Below are 21,842 nucleotides of genomic sequence, written 5' to 3'. Positions count from 1 at the left end.
AGCAGCCAGAGAGCGACACAGTGGCTTACATTGTGAAGGTCCATCCAGCCCCACAGGGGCATTAACTCTGGTGAGAGCATTCACATACTATAGCACAGAGTGGCGCACCGGGGATGAAGTTCTCTAATTGAAAGCCCGCACTATTTGCACGAATAAATCAAATACCCCCCATTGACTTTTTGTAACAATTACAAAAATAGTCTGAAGAGGCAGCACTACCAAGCCAAATATTAATTTTGGACTTATATTGGACACAGATGCGTCTTCATGCGATTATTGGTTGAAAATATTGTCTATTCGCACATTTAGCGACTTCATGCGATTTTATGGTTAAACTAGTTTTGATCCTTGGTTGTTCTGACCTTTAGTTGCTTTTTTGTACATTTTTTTGCACATGTTTGCACAATCTGTTTTACACTAACATACTGTTGAATATTAACATTATTTCCACTAATTTGCACATTTAATGAAGGTTCACATGTTTTTAGCAGGCTGATACGTATATGACAATTTAATACTCATTTTTTGTTTTTATTATAATGGAACATGAATGCTGACTCCACATTAATCACACACAATTTGTTTTGGATAAAATTGCTTTAGGATATATATATTTTTTTCACGGTATCACCAACAGCTCTTTTCTTTTTCTTTCTCTTTTTTTATACAAAAAATCAAACACTAGGATCTGATAAGTCAACTCACCTCATCACTAATATTGGTGTAATAGGGTTTAGCGCCATAACCTTTTTATTTCACATTTTCATTTCCCTCTCCTCCCCAATAAGGAAGTGAGGGCTTCAGGCACAGGCAGCTCTAACCCAGTATATTTTTATTTTCAATTTATTTCACATATTTCTATCACTTAGGAGATTTGTTTTTTCCATAGCGCGACTTTATTTATTTATTAATCTGAGTATCTTTGCATCACTAATTTTAAGTGTTAAACGCATAAGCGTTTGTTATCTGAAAGTAGAAAAATTATGAACGATATCACCAATCCTACTTTTAGGATTTATAAAATAAACAAATACATATTCATGTTTAAAATTTTACCTTAGTCAAATCCTGTCTGTTCAATTTAGCTGGTGATACTTTCCCATCTCACTGAACAGGCAAGGGGGTCGTAGCTCCACTTCAATCTCGGACAATAAATTAAAAGACCTGAGATCCAATGGATGTTCATATTTTGGAGCAGGATTTACAACATAAACAAATACAAATTAGTAAGGGAAAAAAGCTGCACTCCAAATAGTGCAACAATATGCAACATTCAGTTGTACATAAAAAGTGAAAAAGAGTCCATGTGCAAAATGTGCAAAAACTCAATCCTAATAATGCAACCCAAAAAATCAAAAACAGTCCATAAGTGCAAAACAATCCAATAAAGGAATGATCCGTGAAGAATGAAAGTAAAGGGATCCATCGCCATCAGCACCCTCACACTCAGGCTTCTTACTAGATGTCAAGGACCATAAATTATAAGGGTCAAACAGGCAGCAGCAAGTTTATCCAGGAGGGTTTGGATCACAGATCGTAAATGGGAGCCTCACAGGGATAAAAAAGGAAAACTTGAAGCCCATCATGTTATAAAAAGTATTTATTTTAAAATATGACTACTATTACCTTCATATAAAACATAAAAGGCATTTGTTTTGTATAAAAGAAGAGCAGCAGGCTGTTGGCTTCAAACACTACCGCTGCTAAGCGATCGGGCATGCGTGATGTCGTCACTGGTAGGCCACTCCTCCCTGATGCATTTCGTCATTAACAAGAAACATTCTAAACATTCTTTTACTGAATACATATTAGTGTTCAAAACTTTATCTACGGTAAGTCAAAACCTGTCTGTGCGATTTATCTGGTGGTACTTTCCCATCTCATTGAACAGGCAAAGAGGGTCGTAGCTCCACTTCAATCTTGGGCAATAAATTAAAAGACCTTAGGTCTAATGGATGCTCATACTTTGGAATCAAATGACTGTCTGGGCTTTGTTGTAGAACTTTTTTTCCTCCAGATCCAGGAGCAAAGTACTTTGGTAACTCTTTCTAAGAAATGTTATACCTTTTGTCTTCCTCTGTAATGTTTATTTTAAATTTTTGGATACATGCACTATACGTCTTTAGAGATACTAAATATAACTTTTCTAAGTGTATTAGCTTTAAGGTATGCATGAATCTGAAACGATAATGAGCCTGATTTATGTTTGCTAATCATTATCTTCTTTCTCACTTTTCCCTCCAACCTCCTCACATCTCTCCTGACACTTCTTAATAAAGGAAATTGCATGGTCAGTTTATCAGCGTTCCTTTCAACTTTCTATTCCTTTCAATAATAAAACGTTCAGAATTTAAGGCTGCTGAGGCTCCCTGCAAACATACTGAATACAAGTGCAAGCTTAAGGAAGTGCTTGCAATTCAGGATAGAAGCCAGTTTAACTCCATAGAACCACCCAAATTACTTTAACCACTTGCCAACCACCTCACGCCGATATACATTGGCAGAAGGGCTTGTACAGGCAAACTAATGTACCTGTACGTGGCGCTTTAAGAGACAGCCAGCAGGCGTGCATGCGCCGGCAAGCTCTGTGAGTTGGATCGCGGGTCCCGCAGACTCGATCGCTGTGGGGATGCCCGAGATCGCCTCACGGAGAGGAAGAATGGGGAGATGCTAATGTAAACAAGCATCTCCCCATTCTGCCTAGTGACAGAGTCACTGATCTCTGCTCCCTGTGTCATTTACACAGGAATCAGTGCATTTTTATTTATTGCACTAATTGCTGTATAAATGACAATGGTCCCAAAAATGTGTCAAAAATGTCAGATGTGTCCACCATAATGTCACAGTCATGATAAAACATCACCGATCACCACCATTACTAGTAAAAAAAAAATTAATAAAATGAATAAAAACCCATATACCCCCTATTTTGTAAATGCTCTAACTTTTGCGCAAACTGATCAATAAATGCTTATTGCGATTTTTTTACCAAAAATATGTAGAAGAATACGTATCAGCCTAAACTGAGGAAAAAAATGTTTTTTTTTATATATTTTTGGGGGATATTTGTTATATCAAAATGTAAAAAATAATGCGCTTTTTTCAAAGTTGTCGCTCTTTTTTTTGTTTATAGCGCAAAAAATAAAAACCGCAGGTGTGATCAAATACCACCAAAAGAAAGCTATATTTGTGGGAAAAAAAGAACGTTAATTTTGTTTGGGAGCCACGTCGCACAACTGCGCAGTTAGTCAGTTAAAGCGACTCAGTGCCGAATCGCAAAAAGCGCAAAAGCGTGGTCAGGAAGGGGGTAAATTCTTCCGGGCTGAAGGGGTTAAAGAGACCATGTTACCAACTTAAAAAAAGGAGGCTAAAGCACAGAAAAATGTAGCATTTTAAATGCAGCATATTTCCTCTCCTTAGTGACTATGCATTTATACTTTGACTACAAAAGTAAATTCCCTAGTACCACCCCTCCCCTCTTGCATGTAATAAGTCATCTTCTCTGGGAGTGTCTAATTATTCTCTGTGCTGGCCCAGCATCTTTGCCCCCCCCCCCCCCCCAACCATATACTCCTACGTAGCATTTATTCTAACTGTTGGGGAAGAGCAAAATTGAATACTGTAATACTGTATACTTGAGTGACATCTCCAAATCTGCTGGGGCTGATGGCATCACATTCAAGATGGTGATCAGGGATGAGCTTTGTGTTCAACTGGAACATTGGCATGTTCGCCAGTATGCCAGACAACGAACAATTTTGGGTGTTCGCGGCAAATTCTTCTTTCCGCTTCTTCTTTCATCTTCTTCTTTTATCTTCTTTCTTCTGGTCTTCCCTATGTGTTCTTCTTGTTCCTTCAACTTCTTCTTCTCCATCTTTTTCTTCATCTTCTTCTTCCTCCACTCTTCTCATTCCGCATCTTGCTCCGGCTTCTTCTTCGCCCGCACGATCTACCTCTGTGGTCAGAGGGGGCGGGGTCACCCCAGCTGCAGTTTTAGATGTGGGAACTGGTTAGAATTTCTGTCAGGTTTTTATTGCAGTTTGTGCACCCCTTTCACCTCATTCACTTTTTAGTGCTGTCCATTGTCATCTGGACTCAACGTGAGAAAAAAATAAATATAACATTTTGAGTTGTCATTGGACTAAGAAGGGGGGGGGGGGGGTGGGAGTCTTCCAATAAGAACATCTATCCCAGTGACAACTATCTAAAATATATTTACAGGACAAGAAGTGAAATAAGATCTAAAATTGGACACAGAAGTAAAAATAAACTGACATCCTCTATTTTCTCCAAAATTCTAAAAAACATTTAGAGTGTTCGGCATAGACAAAAATGACAGCTTCTGTCCGTCAATGGTTGCTAAGGAAGCAGCGGGTGTTTGCACCCACCCATTCACTTACATGGCCAGCAATCCCCTGCCATGTATGCAAAATGGGTTGGGCCATATTTGGGCAATTATGTCACCATTATCCCCCCCACCATCACTGTTTCACTTATATAGCTGATGACCGCTCGGAGGTCTGTCATTCAGCTAGGGGTAGTGTCAGGATCAGTCATGTGCATTGGACCAGTGGATTTTTTTTTTTTTTTGAGTTGGTGGATGGTGGGCATCATAACTGATGGATTTATTATTAAGGACATTTTGGGGGTATTTTTTTTTATTTTTTTATAAAGGGTTTGACTGTCTATTTTTAGGTGACACATTTTTTGTGAATGATTTGAGGTACTGGTATTTGTAGCCCCCTTATTAAAGGTTGCTTCCAGATTCCAATAAGTCACCAGCCAGTAGACTCCCACAACCACCAGCCAGGGTTTTGGGGAAGAGGACTGTGTTTTCATCAACATGGGGATAAGGTGGTTTGCCAGGGGGAGTCCCCCTGACTAGACACCCCCCATGTTGAGGACATGTAGCTTGGTATGGTTCAGAGAGCACACGCTCATCCCCACCTTTCCTAACCAGCTAGACTGCATGCTTAGATTAAGGCATTCTCTTTGGTGTGGAGATCCCCTAAAATTCAAACTAGACCCAAAAGGCCTGATTTACTAAAATTGGAGCTTGCAAAACCTGGTGCCGCTGTGCATGATAGCCAGTCAGCTTCTAACTTCAGCTTGTTCGATGAAGCTTTGACTAAACAAAATGGAAGCTGATTGGTCTCTATGCAAAGCTGGACTCTCTAGTAAATCAACCCCAAAGGGTCTGATGTGGATTTCCTGGTGGTCCTCGTGCATTTTTTTGGGAGGTACCCCTAATCCATACCAGACTCATAGGGTCTAGTGCGTATCTTTGGGGGGAACTCTATGCAACATTTTTTTCCATCCTTGATTTAAGATGTGCTACAGCAGAAGTGGCATTTACAAAGAAAAAAAAAAACAGCAGGCAGAGACCCTTCCAAAGGCCCCCAAAACACATAGCAGACCCTTGGAGTGATCTATGCATTGTTTTTAATTTAAAAAAGAGAATGGGAATGAAATGTTGTTTGCTGGTATTTTGTTCCTTTGTAAATGTCATTGCTGCTGCAGCACTTTTTGTACATCACAGAAATGCACCCCCATGCAGACAGGGTTAGAACCCCCTCAGGCGAGTTATTTAACCACTTGAGATCCGCGCTATAGTCAATTGACGGCTACAGCGCGGATCTCCTTTTCCGGGACTACGTCTATTGACGTAGTCCCGTGTACGAGCGGCCTGCGCACCCCCTGAGGGGCGCGCACGACGCGCTCTGTGATCGGCGAGTCCATGAGACTCGCCTGATCACCGATCCGTGCAAGGGGTCGATCCCAACCCCTTATCACGTGATCAGCTGTCAGCCAATGACAGCTGATCATGTGATATAACGGAGCCGGTAATCGGCTATTATTCCTCCTCGCGCTGACAGCACGAGGAGAAAAAAAAAGCCGATCAGCCCTTCTAGCGACCACCTGCCCCCTGCCAGTGCCCACCTGCCCCCTGCAGTGCCCCACTTATTAAAAGTAAGTACCCCCCTTCAGTGCCACCCAGCAGTGCCCACAGTGCCACCCAGCAGTGCCACCCACAGTGCCACCCAGCAGTGCCCACAATCTGCCTCAAAGGTGCTGCACCCCAGTGCCGCCCACCAGTGCCCAGCAGTGCCGCCCGTCAGTGCCCAGCAGTGCCGCCCATCAGTGCCCAGCAGTGCCACCTATCATAGCCACCTATCAGTGCCACCTATCAGTGCCCATCAGTCCCATCTATCAGTGGTACCTATCAGTGCCCATCCGTGCCACCCATCCGTGCCACCCATCCGTGCCACCCATCCGTGCCACCCATCCGTGCCACCCATCCGTGCCATCTTATCTGTGCCCATATTTGCCCATCAGTGCCGCCTTATCTGTGCCCATCGGTGCCGCCTTATCTGTGCCTATTAGTGCCGCCTTAACTATGCCTATCAGTGCCCACCAGTGCAGCCTATCAGTGCCCACCAGTGCAGCCTATCAGTGCCCACCAATGCAGCCCATCAGTGCCCACCAGTGCAGCCTATCAGTGCCGCCTAATCAGCGCACTTCAATGAAGGAGAAAAATGACCCGTTTGCAAAATTTTATAACAAACTATTAAAACATGTTTTATTTATTTTTTTTGCATCTTTTTTGGTTTGTTTAGCAAAAAATAAAACTCTGAGCTGTAATTAAATACCACCAAAAGAAAGCTCTATTTGCGGGAAAAAAATGATAAAAATGTCATTTGGGTACAGTGTTGTATGCCCGCGCAATTGTCATTCAAAGTGCATCAGCGCTGAAAGCTGAAAATTGGTCTGGGACTGAGGGGGGTTTAAGTGCCCAGTAAGCAAGTGGTTAAATGAACTGAGCATGTTTAATGTTTCACTTTAAACATTTTAAAAATGGCGGCTCCTAGCATGAACTGAATTTTATTTTTCTGTTTCCTTTTGTTTTTTTCCACTGGAGCATGTTACACAGGGCAGTGCTCACCCTTATGGTATTTTTAACACTTGCCTATAAGCCCAGCATTTTTATTTTGACAGATTTGGCTCCCATTAATATAAATGGAAATTGGGTTTGGCATCTGAAATTCTTTGAAATTCACTGAACCCTACTCGAACAAAACCCAGGCAGTTCCGCTATTCCCTACTACTTACCAAAAAGGTAAGACAAGTCCCTGGTTTACACTGAGGGAATTATTTTCATTCTTTATAAAACTTACAAATATCATCAAGCCACTGGATGTCACTTTAACATGTTTTATTCCTGTGTTAAATGTTTATTATAATTACGCAAGTGTTTGCACATACTGAAATATTTTTAGTTAATTACTTATTTAAATACTACTTCTAACTGGAGAAGTTAATTATTTTAGCCTCTTCAAAGATTTTGTGATTACATTTATTTTACAGAGTCCTCCAAAGATATACATAAAACAAGCAGCAGCTACTGTACATTTTCAGTTCTCAGAAATGCAGTAGAATGATCTATTGTCTATTGTAAGTACAGCTAAAACACAATCACAAAATTGTCTATTCTAAGCACAATTAAACCAGTGAACACTGCCAGCAAAACAGAAGAAGAAATAAAAGAAGAACAATACACTTTTCAGTTTTTTTTTTTCAATATGCTTTAGTTCAAAAAATTCTGTTACTTGTGATTAGAGCTTTCTTCATGTGGACTTTCTGTAAGTGAAACTACAGTACTTATCTTTCATTCACAAATAACTTCAAAGTGCATCAGATGCATACACACCTCCCAACTTTTTGAGATGGGAATGAGGGACTCCTATCAGCAAACGTTTGCAGGGATAGGACACACCCCTTGCCATGCCCCCTTAAAGGAGAAAAGTACAAAAAAACAAGATTTGCTAAACCCACAAATGCTTTTTTTACCACTAATATTCCTTTATATTGGCTTTTGGAATTTACGAATGCAGCAATTTAGAAATCAGGTCAAAGGTTTAGCGCTGGAAAACACTTTTTGATAGATAAAAAGTGCATTTATATACAACTATATAGATCAGATCAAAATGAGGGACAAATGAGGAGGAATGAGGGACAGAGGGACAGGTAGTTAAAATATAAATCAGCATATAATATACACAAGTACAGTGTTTTGATCCTTTTTATAGCACTGATAAATCCTATCTTAATAAAACAATTTTGCAGTACCTAATTATGTAAGGCACCAATAATGCATCTTGTGATCCAGACCATGTAATTTTTGCTTAGGATGCAAAGGATACCATGGAGCTCAGAGCATCTTTTATTTATGGCAATAAAAATTTACTTTTTTGTGCATAAATATGTTATTTTGTAATGTTGGCATGTATTAAGTGTCTATCCCCAGGTCAGTGAGTAATTAGTTAGTGATCACGCTAAGATTTGGCTTAGTGAAAAGTTAGGCCTTTCTTGGTTATTTGTTTAAAGCTAGAGCTCTGGTAGTATTTTAGATAAAATGTTGCAGGATAGAACTAGAACTACTGCTGACTAGTGTTCCTGATGGAACTGATTGGCCAACATGTGTGGCTAGAAACAAAGAAAACCAACATTTGCTTGCTTTTCAAGCCTCTGGATCATCTAAAGAGGTCCTTGTCTTTTGTTTTGCCAGGCAAGTCAATAAGGGGAGTTCAATAAAGCAGTTACCACATTCTTCTGGCAGTATTACCATTTTAAAATAGCCTAAAGCCGCGTACACACAGGTGGACTGTCTGGCCTACTTAGTCCGCCAAAACACATTTCAGCGTACAGTCCGCTCGTTTGTGGGCTTCAGCGGACTTTTTCAGCGTGCAGTCTGGCGGACTAAGTATTTCGGAATTTCCGTAATACTGTCCGTCAGACTCGCATTTCGGCGGACAATCCGCCCGTGTGTGTGTGCCAGTCCGCCGTACTTTTGAAATGAGCGGACTTTTCCCGCCCGGAGAAAAGTCTGCTTATTTCGAGCGGGTATCCAGGTAGGCGGGGCCCGCGAAGGAGACGTTTTACAGGCGGTGCTTTTTTTACAGGCGGTGGCCCGGTCTTCTGTCTCCACCGTCGCCGCCGCCTTCCGTTCTTCTTCTTCTTCTTCTTCTCCAGGAGATGTTGCCTTGACGATCTCTCCGGCCGGAATGCCAGGGACGCACTGCGCGGCCACTTATATAGGGACAAGGGGCGGTGTCACATGGCTTTATGTCACATGGGTTGGTGTCACATGGTGACCCCGCCCCCTTACGATGTCATAGTCCCCATGTGACATCAACCCATGTGACCAACCCATGTGACATAAAGCCATGTGACACCGCCCCTTGTCCCTATATAAGTGGCCGCGCAGTGCGTCCCTGGCATTCCGGCCGGAGAGATCGTCGAGGCAACATCTCCTGGAGAAGAAGAAGAAGAAGAAGAAGAACAAGAAGAAGAAGAAGAACGGAAGGCGGCGGCGACAGAAGACCGGGCCACCGCCTGTAAAAGAGCTATAAGAAGGCGCGGTGGCCCGGCAGAAGAACCGAAGAGGGGAACAAGACCCCCGAAGTCGGGAGAAGAGGCCGGCGGCGAGGAAGAAAGCCGGACTCCTCCGCTAGCAAAAGAGCTACAAGAAGATAGCGGAGGAGTCCGGCGAGAAGACCCCCGAAGACGGAAGACCCCCGGAGCTGTGCAATAAAGTATTTTATCTCGTGTGTTGTGTTTTTTTCTGTACTTTTATTTTACAGTTGAATGGGTAGGGGTACATTGTACCCCATACTCATTCACATAGGGTGGGGGGCCGGTATCCGGGGGCCCCCTTATTAAAGGAGGCTCCCGGATTCCGATAAGCCCCCCGCCCGCAGACCCCGACAACCAACGGCCAGGGTTGTCGGGAAGAGGGCCTTGTCCTCATCAACATGGGGACAAGGTGCTTTGGGGTGCTTTGGGGCACCCCCCATGTTGAGGGCACGCGGCCTGGTACGGCTCAGGAGGGGGGGCGCTCGCTCGCCCGCCTTTCCTGGCCGGCCGGGTAGCGTGCTCGGACAAGGGTCTGTTGTGGACTTGGGGGGGACCCCCACGCCGATTTTTTTCGGCGTTGGGGTTCCCCTTTAAGTCCATACCAGGCGGCGGGGCCAGCGACGTCTCCTTCGCGGGCCCCGCCTACCTGGAGACAAGCTCAAAATGAGCGGACTTTCCTCCGCGTGTGTGGGCGAGTCCGTTCATTTCAAAAGTAGGGCGGATAGTATGGCGGACTTAGTACGCCGTATTAGTCCGCTCAAAAAGTGGTGTGTGTGGTCAAGTCCGTTCATTCGAAAGTATGACGGACTGTCCGTCGGATTGTCTGACGGACTAAGTTGGCCAGACAGTCCGCCCCGTGTGTACGCGGCTTTAGATTCATTCCGATTTGCATTTTGCTAGGATCCAACATATTCAGGTAATTCTTATTTCTGTGAACCTAAACCAATTTTATGGTTTCCACGCCAGCATCTATGTACCCCATTCAGAGTGTTCATTTTCAACTGAAAGTGCAGGTCAGGCTTGGAGTCCGCTCTGACTCCATGCAGTGCACAGAACAAGTAGAGAAAAATCCCAGTCACTGCACACCATACAAGCCAGCATGTAATAGGTGATAGCAGCCTTAGCCTAACTCCATCCAGGTCATGCCCTCCAACATGTTTTGCCCCACCAATGGAGTTACCTCTGTGATTAAGCCCCATGGGTGGGGTGAAACATGTTGGAGGTGTGGACTGGATGGAGTTAGGCTGAGGCAACTGTCACCTATTGCATGCTGGACTTGTATGGTGTGCGGTGGTTGAGCTTTTTCTCGACTAATTCTTATCTCTACTACTTTAAAAATCTGATTCTATGGTTGAGACAGGTTCAAAAATAATTACCAGCAGCTCACAGTTAGAGAGGAATTTTGCCCCCTCTCCAAACATTTAAAGTGAGCAGCTACAAATACTGTAGCTGCTGACATTTACTATTAGGGAACTTACCTGTCCAGGCATCTAGCCGTGTCTTCACACCTGAGTTTATTCTTAAATTCTTGGATGCTGGCACCACAATCTTGGCTTAGGGAAACTGGCAATGAAGTCTTGTGGCTCCATGGTTGGTTTCCTACGCGAATCACGCTGTTCTCTGGGAATGGGCTGGCTGTGGGGGGGGGGGGGCTGAACTACCAGCTCACGTCACCTCGGCAAACAGAGCCAGAAGTGGGAGTGAATACTTGTCAAAACCAGGTACTAACCCCCCCACCAAAAAAAAAGGGTGCCAAATGAGTCAGCAGTAAGGGGGGGGAGGAGGCAGACAAGTGGTGCTTCCCCTTTTGGGTTGAAGTCCTCTTTAAGCAAACTGCCGGTAATTAGGACCAGAAAGACATTAGTGCTCAGAGTGGGGTATTTTGTGCTGGGAAGTTATCATGAATGCGACAGCTTCCCACATGGGGATCCCATGTTGCTAGGAAGCCAAAATAAGCACCAATGACTCATCCCAGCCCCATTTAGCTGTCTGCCAGAAGATTCCCTGCACAACAGCAGAAAGTAAATAAAGGGGAGAGGATGGTGGCTGACATCATTATCTGAAAATAGCATTGCCAGTATTTGGACATGATGTCAGCCTACGTTCCCGACCCTTTTTTTACCATCAGCTGTTGGCTGGGGAATTTCCTTGCTTGCAGCTGAAAGCGGCCAGTAATGAGTCATTGGTTGCTAGGACACTGTCTGCTGTACAACCAACAGTATTCTAGGTTGCAAGTAGCCGAACATACCCTGAGGAAAGAGTGTCAGTGCTGCCTTCCACCATGCAACAAGTTCATGTACCTGTTCCTCAAAGGTATATACATTTTTCTTTGCTTACACAAGTATGTATATGGAGGAGCACCAGTCACTCTGTTTGAATTCCAGGGAATTCACTGATCACATAAAGCTAAGTGAATTACAACACATTTTAAACTGTTGTATGATTTCTGTGCTAGTTTACAGTTGTTTAAATATTCCAATCTGATACACATTATAGGCAAGGTACAGGTGTACGCTGTAAAAATTTTTTAGAGTTGTAATAAACAGGTCAAATCACAGAATAATATTTGTACCTTGTGTCTACATTTATACAAGACGTTTTAAAACCACCACGGGTCAAACCTGGAAAAATATATTGTTTTTCCTTTCTTTTCTTTTCTTTTTTTGGCATCATAAGGAAGGACAAATCTATTGGCAAATTGGTAGGCTTATAGCTTAATTGTAAAATGGCTCTGGTCCATAAGGGGGAAACAACCGCTAAAGCTAAGTGGTTCAGTTAATGTATTTGCATATAAAAATAATGGCAAGCATCCTCAATGTAAACCATAATCGTGTTTATCTTTTCTATGAAACTATGTATACTATGTATGAGAATTTCCCTTACCAGCACTGAAAGTAATGGCCAGCATAAAATACGAGCTACAAAGTTTGCTTACTGTGCTCTCTGGGTTCAGCTAACCATTTGGTTCTAAATGTTGTATGCAGATCATTTGGTACAAGTATCTTGTAAGAAAATGCTTTACGGGAAAGTGTTCTTGTTTCCCATAACAACCGGTTTCCATCTGCCAATTTATTTTTTATTTTTTTTAACAGGAGATATGGAAGTAAGTGACTGACAAGCTGCTATGGATATTAAAGTGTAAGGTCACCTTAGTACACTTTTTTTTTTTTTTCAAAATTCCAGCTCCCCTATGGGCCAATATAGCATTCATGTACTTTTTTGCAAAAAATATCAAAGCTTTCCATTAAATCTACAGTCACTTACTTTTCTTGTCCTAATATATGTTTCCATTACTAATGTCTTCCTTCCTTACAGGAAGGCCAGGGATATGCAATTAGCAGACCTCCAGCTGTTGCAAAACGACAAGTCCCATCATGCCTCTGCCTTTGGTTGTAATGCTTGTGGCTGTCAGAGTCTTGCTATGCCTCATGGGATTTGTAGTTCTGCAACAGCTGGAGGTCAGCTAATTGCATATCCCTGCTGTAGGCTATGACACAAGAAGGAATTGACCAGCTGACCTCATTAACACACACCCTGCATCATCCGCCCTTCCATTCCCAGGTGCATGTTTTTTTAAATGAAATGCAATCAGTAATCACCCTTCTCACTAAATACACAATCAGAATATCAGATTGACTAGTGTATGGCCATGTTTATTCACCTAAAATTACTAGTTGCGCTTTCCGTGCCAATAATTAAGGGCACACCAAACACAGAAGCAAACACACATTTTTCCATGTGAAAAAACGAGGGGCAAATCCTGCAAAACACACAGTAAAAACACAAAACCCACAAAACGCCAAAATGTCCCATTAACCACATGCAGTGCAGCCAATTGAAATCAACAGGTTGCCCTATGCTTATCACAGGAAAAACAAGACCCAAAATGTGTGCTCCCACTATGCTAGATGTGAATGGGGCCTGAAAGTGAAATTGGTGCGATAACACAAGAACATTGAGGCTACATTCACATCTGTGCATTTCCTTGCATTTCAGAAATGCGCTGCACCAAAAATCACAGTAAAAAATGCACCAAGCTCCACTCTAAAAAAAGTTCTGAAGCTTCTTTGGGGAGATTGCTGTGTGTAGGATGGCCCATTCAGGTGGATAAGCTGTCCTATGTGTGATGAGTGAAAATGCTCAAATGCCTCCCCCACTTTCTAAAAAAGAACAAAAAAAAACAAAAAAAGGCATGTAGGAATGCGAGTTCCTGCTATACATAGTTGTGAATGGGGCCTGGCAGCTGAGTGTTTCTGTCCACTCCCTATTATGTACTTGTATAAAGATGGCCGTACACTATGCAATCTGATTGTGTATTTAGTGAGAAGGGTGATCACTGACTGCATGTCATTTAGTGCACCTGGGAATGGGAGGGTGGATGATGCAGGGCGTGTGCTAATGAGGTCAGCTGGTCAACTCCTTCCTGGGTTATGACCTACAGTCTGTAAGGAAGAAAGACAATACTAATGGAAACATCTGTAAATGTGGATTAGGACAAGAAAAGTAAGTGAATGAATGAATGAATGAAATACTTGTATAGCGCACAATGCGAACTGAATCGCCTCTAGGCGCTGTGGCGAGCTTTGATCGTAGATTTAATGGAAAGCTTTGATATTTTTGCAAAAAATAGTGCATGAATGCTTTATTGGTGCATAGGGGAGCTGAAATTTAGAAAAAAAAGTGTAAAAAGATGAACTATCATTTTAAGAACAATTTTTGCCTTAGACACTGTTTGAACATAAGCAGTAGCTAGCCTAATCCATTAGCTTGAACAGAATATTAGATCTAAACCCTAATTGGATGCACTTAGGCTGCATTCACACCTGAGCATTTCAAAGCCGTGGTTTTACAGTGTTTTTGCCGTGATTTGGTTCAGGTTACCAATGTAAGAGGCAGAAAAATGCTGGTAATCTGCCCCAAAGAAGCTCATGTTCTTTTTTGTGCTTAGGGCTTTTTTCAGGCGTTATGCTTCAGATGACAAAACACTCAGATGTGAACAGGTGCCATTGAAATGAATGGAATTTTGCTTGTTGGGCAATTTCCAGGCGTTTTTTTCGGGCGTTTTATGAGCTGAAAATGTTCAGGTATGAATGCAGCCTTAATTTCCCAAGGAAATGTATCATGAACAGTTAATATTTTCTTTATTTCATTTCTTTTTATTAAAAAATTGAATGCATAATTTTAGTAAAATGCAAGGTCACTTCATTAGATTTGGTCCCATCAGTGAGCGCATAACACAAGATGATTATTGTGATTACATTTTTTGGGGCATTCTGTAAAACAAAAATATACAGAATTACTTTAGACTGCCATACTGCTTTGTATTTTACAGAAAATGACAGTGTTGCACAAAAAAGGGAAAGGTATTTTTTAATAAGATTAAAATACAATATGACTTGGGCTATTTTATTTTGCTTTGGCTATATTTTTTCCACGAAAGTGGAGTTATCCTTTAAAAGCAAGGCAACTGCCATTTTTAAAATGAGGTCAGCAATGGAAAATTACATTTCCCTTTAAAGCCAGAGATGAGAAGTCGAGCTAAGTAATGTCATACCCTGAACAAATGCTCTGTTCTGCCTAGCCCCTTATGTAATTCAAGTATTCTCATTTGTGCAGGCTTGTAGACACTGTTACATCTGTACTTAGTCCCACATCACAGCACAGTACAAAAGTGTATGGAATGTATTATAAAATGGACAATGCAGTTTATTCCCTTCCAGTAAAATTATATATATATATTGCAATCGGCATTTAAAAATGTGCTTTGTAAAAATTCTGGCCGAGCCGGCAGTGGAATTAGAACTATGCAATCAATTTGATAGAAATGATTTAATTAGAGAAAGGAGAGAATACAGATTTGTCTTATTTTGAGAACGGAATGCCATGAGTGATTGCTCTGTGCAGGATCACAAGTTCACAACAAAGAGGTCCACTAACCTCCCAATGATGCTTGTCCTACTGCTACCCAAGGATTTCTCGTTAACATTTGGCACAGAATGAGGGAATATCTGCAAATGATAATGTCTCTGAGAAATGGCCGGGACTGGTGAACAGTAGCAGTGTTATGTGGCTGCAGAGAAAGCGGAATTCAATGAATCACAAGATTTGTTTATGGAAAAAGCACTTCAGCCAGATAACTTATTGAGAAGGCAAATTTAGCTGACAGCCAAGAAGCAGCCATTAGTCCAACATTATCACTGCAGCATAAAGCTATGGCCCCAATGATGGAAACCACTGTGGCATACAGAAACCAGAGAGGCAAACATTGATCATGTTAATTAAAATGCAACATTGCATGTTGGTTATTGGTTACTTATGTCGTGCTGAAATGAACTTCATTTGAGCAAGAGTGATATCACCACGCATTGTGAAATGTAATGTCAAGCCATCAATTTTCCTTGGCATTTCCTGGAATGACATTACATTTTGTAGCTGTAACCCTTAAATCTCTTAAAACACATTTACTGAGACCAGTATAGAATGAAATAGATTAGCGTAAATAAAACAACGGCACAGTCACACTTAAAATTTAATTGACCTGGAAAAAAAATTGGCAGGTAAGGTTTTTATGATATATAAGACACCCGATTGGTCTATTTTGTCATAAATGCTTCTCTCTGCCTGTCTGGGATAATATACGCTTAGACATGCATGCGCAGCTCAGCATACATTGATGGCACCGCTCAGTGCCGTAATGATGTGACTCATCTGCCCATGCGTTGGAGTAGTCATTGCCTCCTGGCCATTCAAGCAGCCAAACAGACTGAACCCGGAAGGAAGACTAGAACATTATGACATAAATCTCCTGGTCACCATTTATAAAAAAAAAAAATGGGAGTTTAATTCCACTTTGACTTAGAATACCAGTCAAAACTTTCTTATTTAGCTTTTAGATATAGCAAGTTAAAGCATTGAATAGTTAATATTAGTGACTTTGTAGGGAAGAATGGAAGATTTTCCCTCACTATTCATTGTGTTCCCTAAATAGGATATGGAGAGAATCTGTTTAACAAAACTACTTAGTATGGTTAGCATCCCCTGTTTTTTTATGTATCTGTTCTTTTTTTTGGGTTTTTATCACTGGGAAGTGATCTATATTCTCTTGAGAAAAATATAGAAGAGTGGTTGCAGAAAAACTACCAAGTGGTCCCATTTTTTTTTTTATTATTTACAGATTTATCTTTATCTCTTTTGTCTGAGTATAAATTTATATTTGAACTAAGCATTATTGACCAACTCACTACCTCTCATGGACTATTTCAAGCATCACCTACTCTTTCAGTAAAATAATATTTTCTAAAGTTGGCTATAGATGGAGCCAATTTTTTTGTTGCAGGAAAAAAAGTCGATTGATTCCCCCATCAATGCAGACAGTGCTATGGGTGAATCCCTCCCGCTGAGTCATTGTGTCCTCCCGGCGGGGCGAGGAAGCCACCCCCACCTGGAGATAACAGCTTCGAGAAATAATTGCATGTAAAATCTGGCAGGCTGGTTGTACCAAACGTAATCAATCGATCAACTTCAGTACATTCAGCCTGCCCTTACATGCTGCCCATACCTGCTGAGCCAGCTGAGATTCCTACTGTCTATGGCTGGCTTAAGATTAGTTTTGAACTTTACTCCTGATTTTTCGAGGTCCTGTACCTGTGCTCTTAATTTCAGCTTTGTCTTAAAAATACTGCCCTCCCAAACCTTAATCATACCGTTCACATATCTAAAGAGGAGACAAAGACAGTGATAACAATCTGATAGAGCTTGTAAGCATTCCCTTCACTTCTCCATCAAAAACTGACTGGAGATCCACTTTACATTTTTTAGCAGGTTTGAAAATCTTTGTTATAGTGAACTCATCAGAGCCTATTTATCAAATACACTTTTTGGAAATTCACAATCAATGTAAATGTAAGGTCACTCTTATTCCCTGTACACGTGGTCGGAAATTCAGACGGGAAAGGTCAGATTGTATTATATCATCGGAAAATCTGATCACGTGTGAACTTTTTGCATCGGAAGTTCTGACGGAAACATTTTGAGAGCAGGATCTAAAATGTGTGGGCTATATCTGACTTTTTGAGAGCAGGATCTAAAATTTTCAGACAAAAAATTGCAATCTGACTTTTTACAATCGTTTGTAGAGAATTCCAATGGACAAAGTGCCACGTATACTCAGATCAAATTACGAGACCAAAGCTATTGGCTACTAGCCTCTATGTAGTCCTGTTTTACGCAACGAACATCACTGCGTTCCGAACGATCAGATTTTCCGACAACTTTGTCTGTGTATGCAACACCAGTTTCGAACAGAATCCGTCTGAAAAAATCAGACGGATTTTGTGGTCGGAATGTCCGACCGTGTGTACAAGGCATTATAATCACCACTGCCTTTCTCTCAAACCTTCAGGTGCACACTCCCTGGGCTAATCTTGCAATATACAAGAACCACAAAAAACTTCAATTAGGTTCAAAACGAATTTATTATTATTATTGCAAAAGTCCACCCAGATGCCTTTCTGTAACACATTTCACTCCCCCTCCTGAGCTTGATCATTGAGAACAAAAAAATCATAGATTTTGCTCTGTGATTAAGCCCCAACCCAAGGAAAAACTGCATTAGGGCCGGTTCACACAAGCTGCAGTTCAGTGTGTTTTTGTTTCTGCATGTAAAAGGCATGAACACTAGATTATATGGGTTCCAATGGCATAGTTCAATAAATATATAAAAATATAAGGAAAAGGACAAAAAGTATACAGATGAGTAACAATTAACCTCCCTGGCGGTATGATTCAGTCTGGAATTAGGTGCTGAAAGCGGTACAATTATTTTGCACGGAAATCTGGCTTTTATTTTGTAGTCCTGTAATAACGCTCTTAAATCTGTTCAAACCAGAGTCTAGCAGACATCCCGGGTATGATAAAGTTTATAATATAATAAAGAATAATAAAAATTATTCAATAATGTAATCAAATCCAAAAACACTGAAAAATTGCAAATTTTTGGTTGCTATTGACAATCTCCAAATTCCAGGCAGTAAAAAACAGTATTTATAATATAAAAGTGCATGCAGGGCACTGCATAGACCACTAGGGACAAAGGGGGTGTGTATTTTTTAATACAGCACTGTAATCTGTAAGATTACAGTGCTGTGTGTGTTTTGTGTCTTTTTACTTTTTTGAATTTGCCGCCGTTCTCCGCTCCCGTGCGCCGTAACGCCGCAGGGAACGGAGCTCGGCGGCATTCGGCACTGTGAATCGAGCGCAGGACGGCTCGCTCACACAGCGCGGCGGACATCGCTGGATCCAGGGGACAAGGTGAGTAACTCTCCCTGTGTCCTCCCCTGCATCGAGCGAAGCCATCCCGAGTCTGGCTCGGGGTTACCGCTCCTGTCAGTATATTCCTACCCCGAGCCAGACTCGGGATTAGCGCTAGGGGGGTTAAGGTAGAACTAGAGGCAAAACTTTTTTTTCATTTTGGCTAGAGTAATGAAGGTTTATAACCCCTGTAAGGTTTATTTTTTCCATTTACATCCCATCGGGGAGATTTTCCTTAATTTCCTATCCCATAGCCACAGCAGGAAGTAAGAGAAAATCCCTCTAAAATTAGGGAAATCCCAGGTTGTCAGCTTGGTCATCAGAACTAGAGTTCCCACTGGAAGATATCCTCATAATTCCTGTTTAGAGTATTGAAAATTTGGATTTTCTTCTACTTTTACTTTCCATGATAATGGTAAACAAGACTAAGCCCCCGTACACATGGTTGGACATTCCGACAACAAAATCTGTCAGATTTTTTCCAAAGGATTTTGTCAGAAAATGGTGTTGCATACACATGGCCGGACAAAGTTGTCGAAAAATCTGATAGTTCGGAACGTGATGACGTTCGTTCGTTCGTTGCGACGGGACTACGTTGCGGCTAGTAGCCAATAGCTTTGGTCTCGTAATTTGATCTGAGCATGCGTGGCACTTTGTCCGATCGGAATTCTCTACAAATGATCAGAAAAAGTCCAATCGGATTTTGTTGTCGGAAAATTTGAGGTCCTGCTCTAAATAATTTTCCCTTCGGAAATTCCGACGGAAAAAGTCTGATAGAGCCCACACACGATCGGATTTTCCGACAATATAATCCGATCAGACCTTTTCCATCTGAATTTCCCACTGTGTGTACAGGGCATTATAGAGGGTCCATCTCCCTAACAGAGCAGAATAGTTCTTTTAATTCTGGTGGAAAAAACTTTTATGATCTCATGCCTGGAGTTCCACTTTAATAGAGAGACTCCCGGTGGAGTATGATGTGGTGGTTTGCCAAACATTAATAGATCACTGCTTGGCAGAAATTGGATGTCTCCTAACATTCCAGGCATACAGGATGTAATTGATAACCTAAATTTTCAATGTGCATTTAAACTCACTCTAGCAAAACGTCAACCTTCCAGAAGCATTGAAAATATTTACTACAGAATCCCTATTATAGGAAGAAATGAACCTGCTGCACTTGATACAAGACAGTTCTATTCCTGTCTTTCTTCTCTTTATTATTTCTTTAGCTTTTTACAAATATTCGATCTTTCATGGATATGCTAGCCATGCCCTTTTGTTAGGAAGTATGTGCTCAAAGAGTTTTGCCCATTGTATCCTTTTTTAGTATTGTGCATATTACTCTTTTTGTTAATGCGTGGGGTTAACAGCTGCCTGGATATTCAGAATGTGAAGTCTTTTTTTTTTATTATTTCACATGCCAGTATTGATATTTTTCTACACACTTACATGCAAACTAAGCTGTTCAGCAAAGGTGACAGATACAAACCATATAACAATGGTGCTTACAATGGTCCGCTTTTATTTATGGATAAAACCTTGTTTTCTCATTCAAAAGTTTTTATTTTATGTTAAAATAAATTACATGTACAGAATATAAGACACATTATGTGATACCAGAAATAAAAAGTAGACATATTAAAGTACCGGTGAATACAAAGCAAAGAAGAATTTCAAGATATTCTCATGGGAATGACAATAAATGGCCTTATATATTTTAGAATTTGAAAACATTCTTATAGCTGAGTTTTAAACATTTTAATCCCAAGAAAATATAAATATGTCTAAAATAAAATATATGATTTTAAAGTTTTGACCATAACTACTAAAGTATGTTTATAGTAAGTATTATATAGTAAGGGAAGAACATAAAAGGTATATAGGAGGGGAAGGGGAGGGAATAATTCTCCGGAGGAGGTTTTTTATATCAGCTAATGTTGTAATTCTATAAAAAATCTTAATCACCATAACAATAAAACTCGGTTGTCAATATTATCTGACGTATAATATTTAATCCAGGGTTTCGATATGATATCAAACTTTGTCATCTGGTTTTTATCTATAGCGTCCATTTTAGCATGGATGAAAGATTGATTCATTCTACGTTTGGTTTCTGCAATATTCACCACATCTGTTTTCCACGCATTGGCTATAGTCTGCTTTGTGGCTATCAGGAGTGTAAGAACTAATTTGAATTGTTTCTGATTCAGAAAGGCTGGTTTTAAATTAAGGAGAGCTATAATTGGGTCTGGAAAAATTGGACGATCAAAAAATGTTGTAATTATCAGAAAGATCTTTTTCCAAAATGATTGTACAATTGAGCAATGCCACCAGGTATGTATATAGGTATCTTTTTCTGGACAGCCACGAAAGCAGAGGCCAGTGTTGTCTGTTGAGAATTTGGCGATTCTCGTAGGAACCAAATACCAGCATGTGAGAACTTTATATGATGATTCAGACGCCAATATATTTATAGAGGAAGATTTTGTGAAAGACCATATGTTGGACCAAGACCTAGAATCGATCGTACAATCCAAATCTTTTTCCCACTTGGCCACATATTTAGGTATAACAGTATTAGAATTAGGTATCAATTGTGTATACAATGATGTAATACGACCTTTAGCATGTGGTTCCTTGAGACAAAATCTTTCAAATTGAGAAATATTATGTAAGTTTACATTTAAATTGAGAAGAGGAGTATAAAAAACTTTGATTTGGAGATATGTGAATATTTCTGATTGTGGAAGCTTATATAATTCACATAGATCTGTAAAAGATTTTATTGATGTAGTTGAAGTTAAATTATATAGACAAGTGATATCAGCCTTAGACCAAGCTTTAAAGGTTTTGGGATATTTCCAGGCTGGGTAAAAAGTCAGATTCTTGTGGAAAGATAATAGCGGATTTTGTGGAGATTGAAGACCATGTGAATTTCTATACCTATCCCATATAGATAGAGAGTGCTTAGAAATGGGGTTATTTATAGACTTACGATCCGCAGGTTGTAACCATAATATATTGTTTATAGGAAGAGGATCATAGTCTACAGCTTCAATGAGGACCCATAAAGGAATCTCTGTAGAAGAGTGATATTTCGTTAATTGAGATAATTG

The sequence above is a fragment of the Lithobates pipiens genome, unplaced genomic scaffold (assembly GCF_037356315.1).
Source record: "Lithobates pipiens isolate NorthernLeopardFrog02 unplaced genomic scaffold, aLitPip1_a1.2 Scaffold_8, whole genome shotgun sequence".
NCBI classification, from domain to species: domain Eukaryota; kingdom Metazoa; phylum Chordata; class Amphibia; order Anura; family Ranidae; genus Lithobates; species Lithobates pipiens.
Note: the sequence above shows the minus strand (reverse complement) of the source record.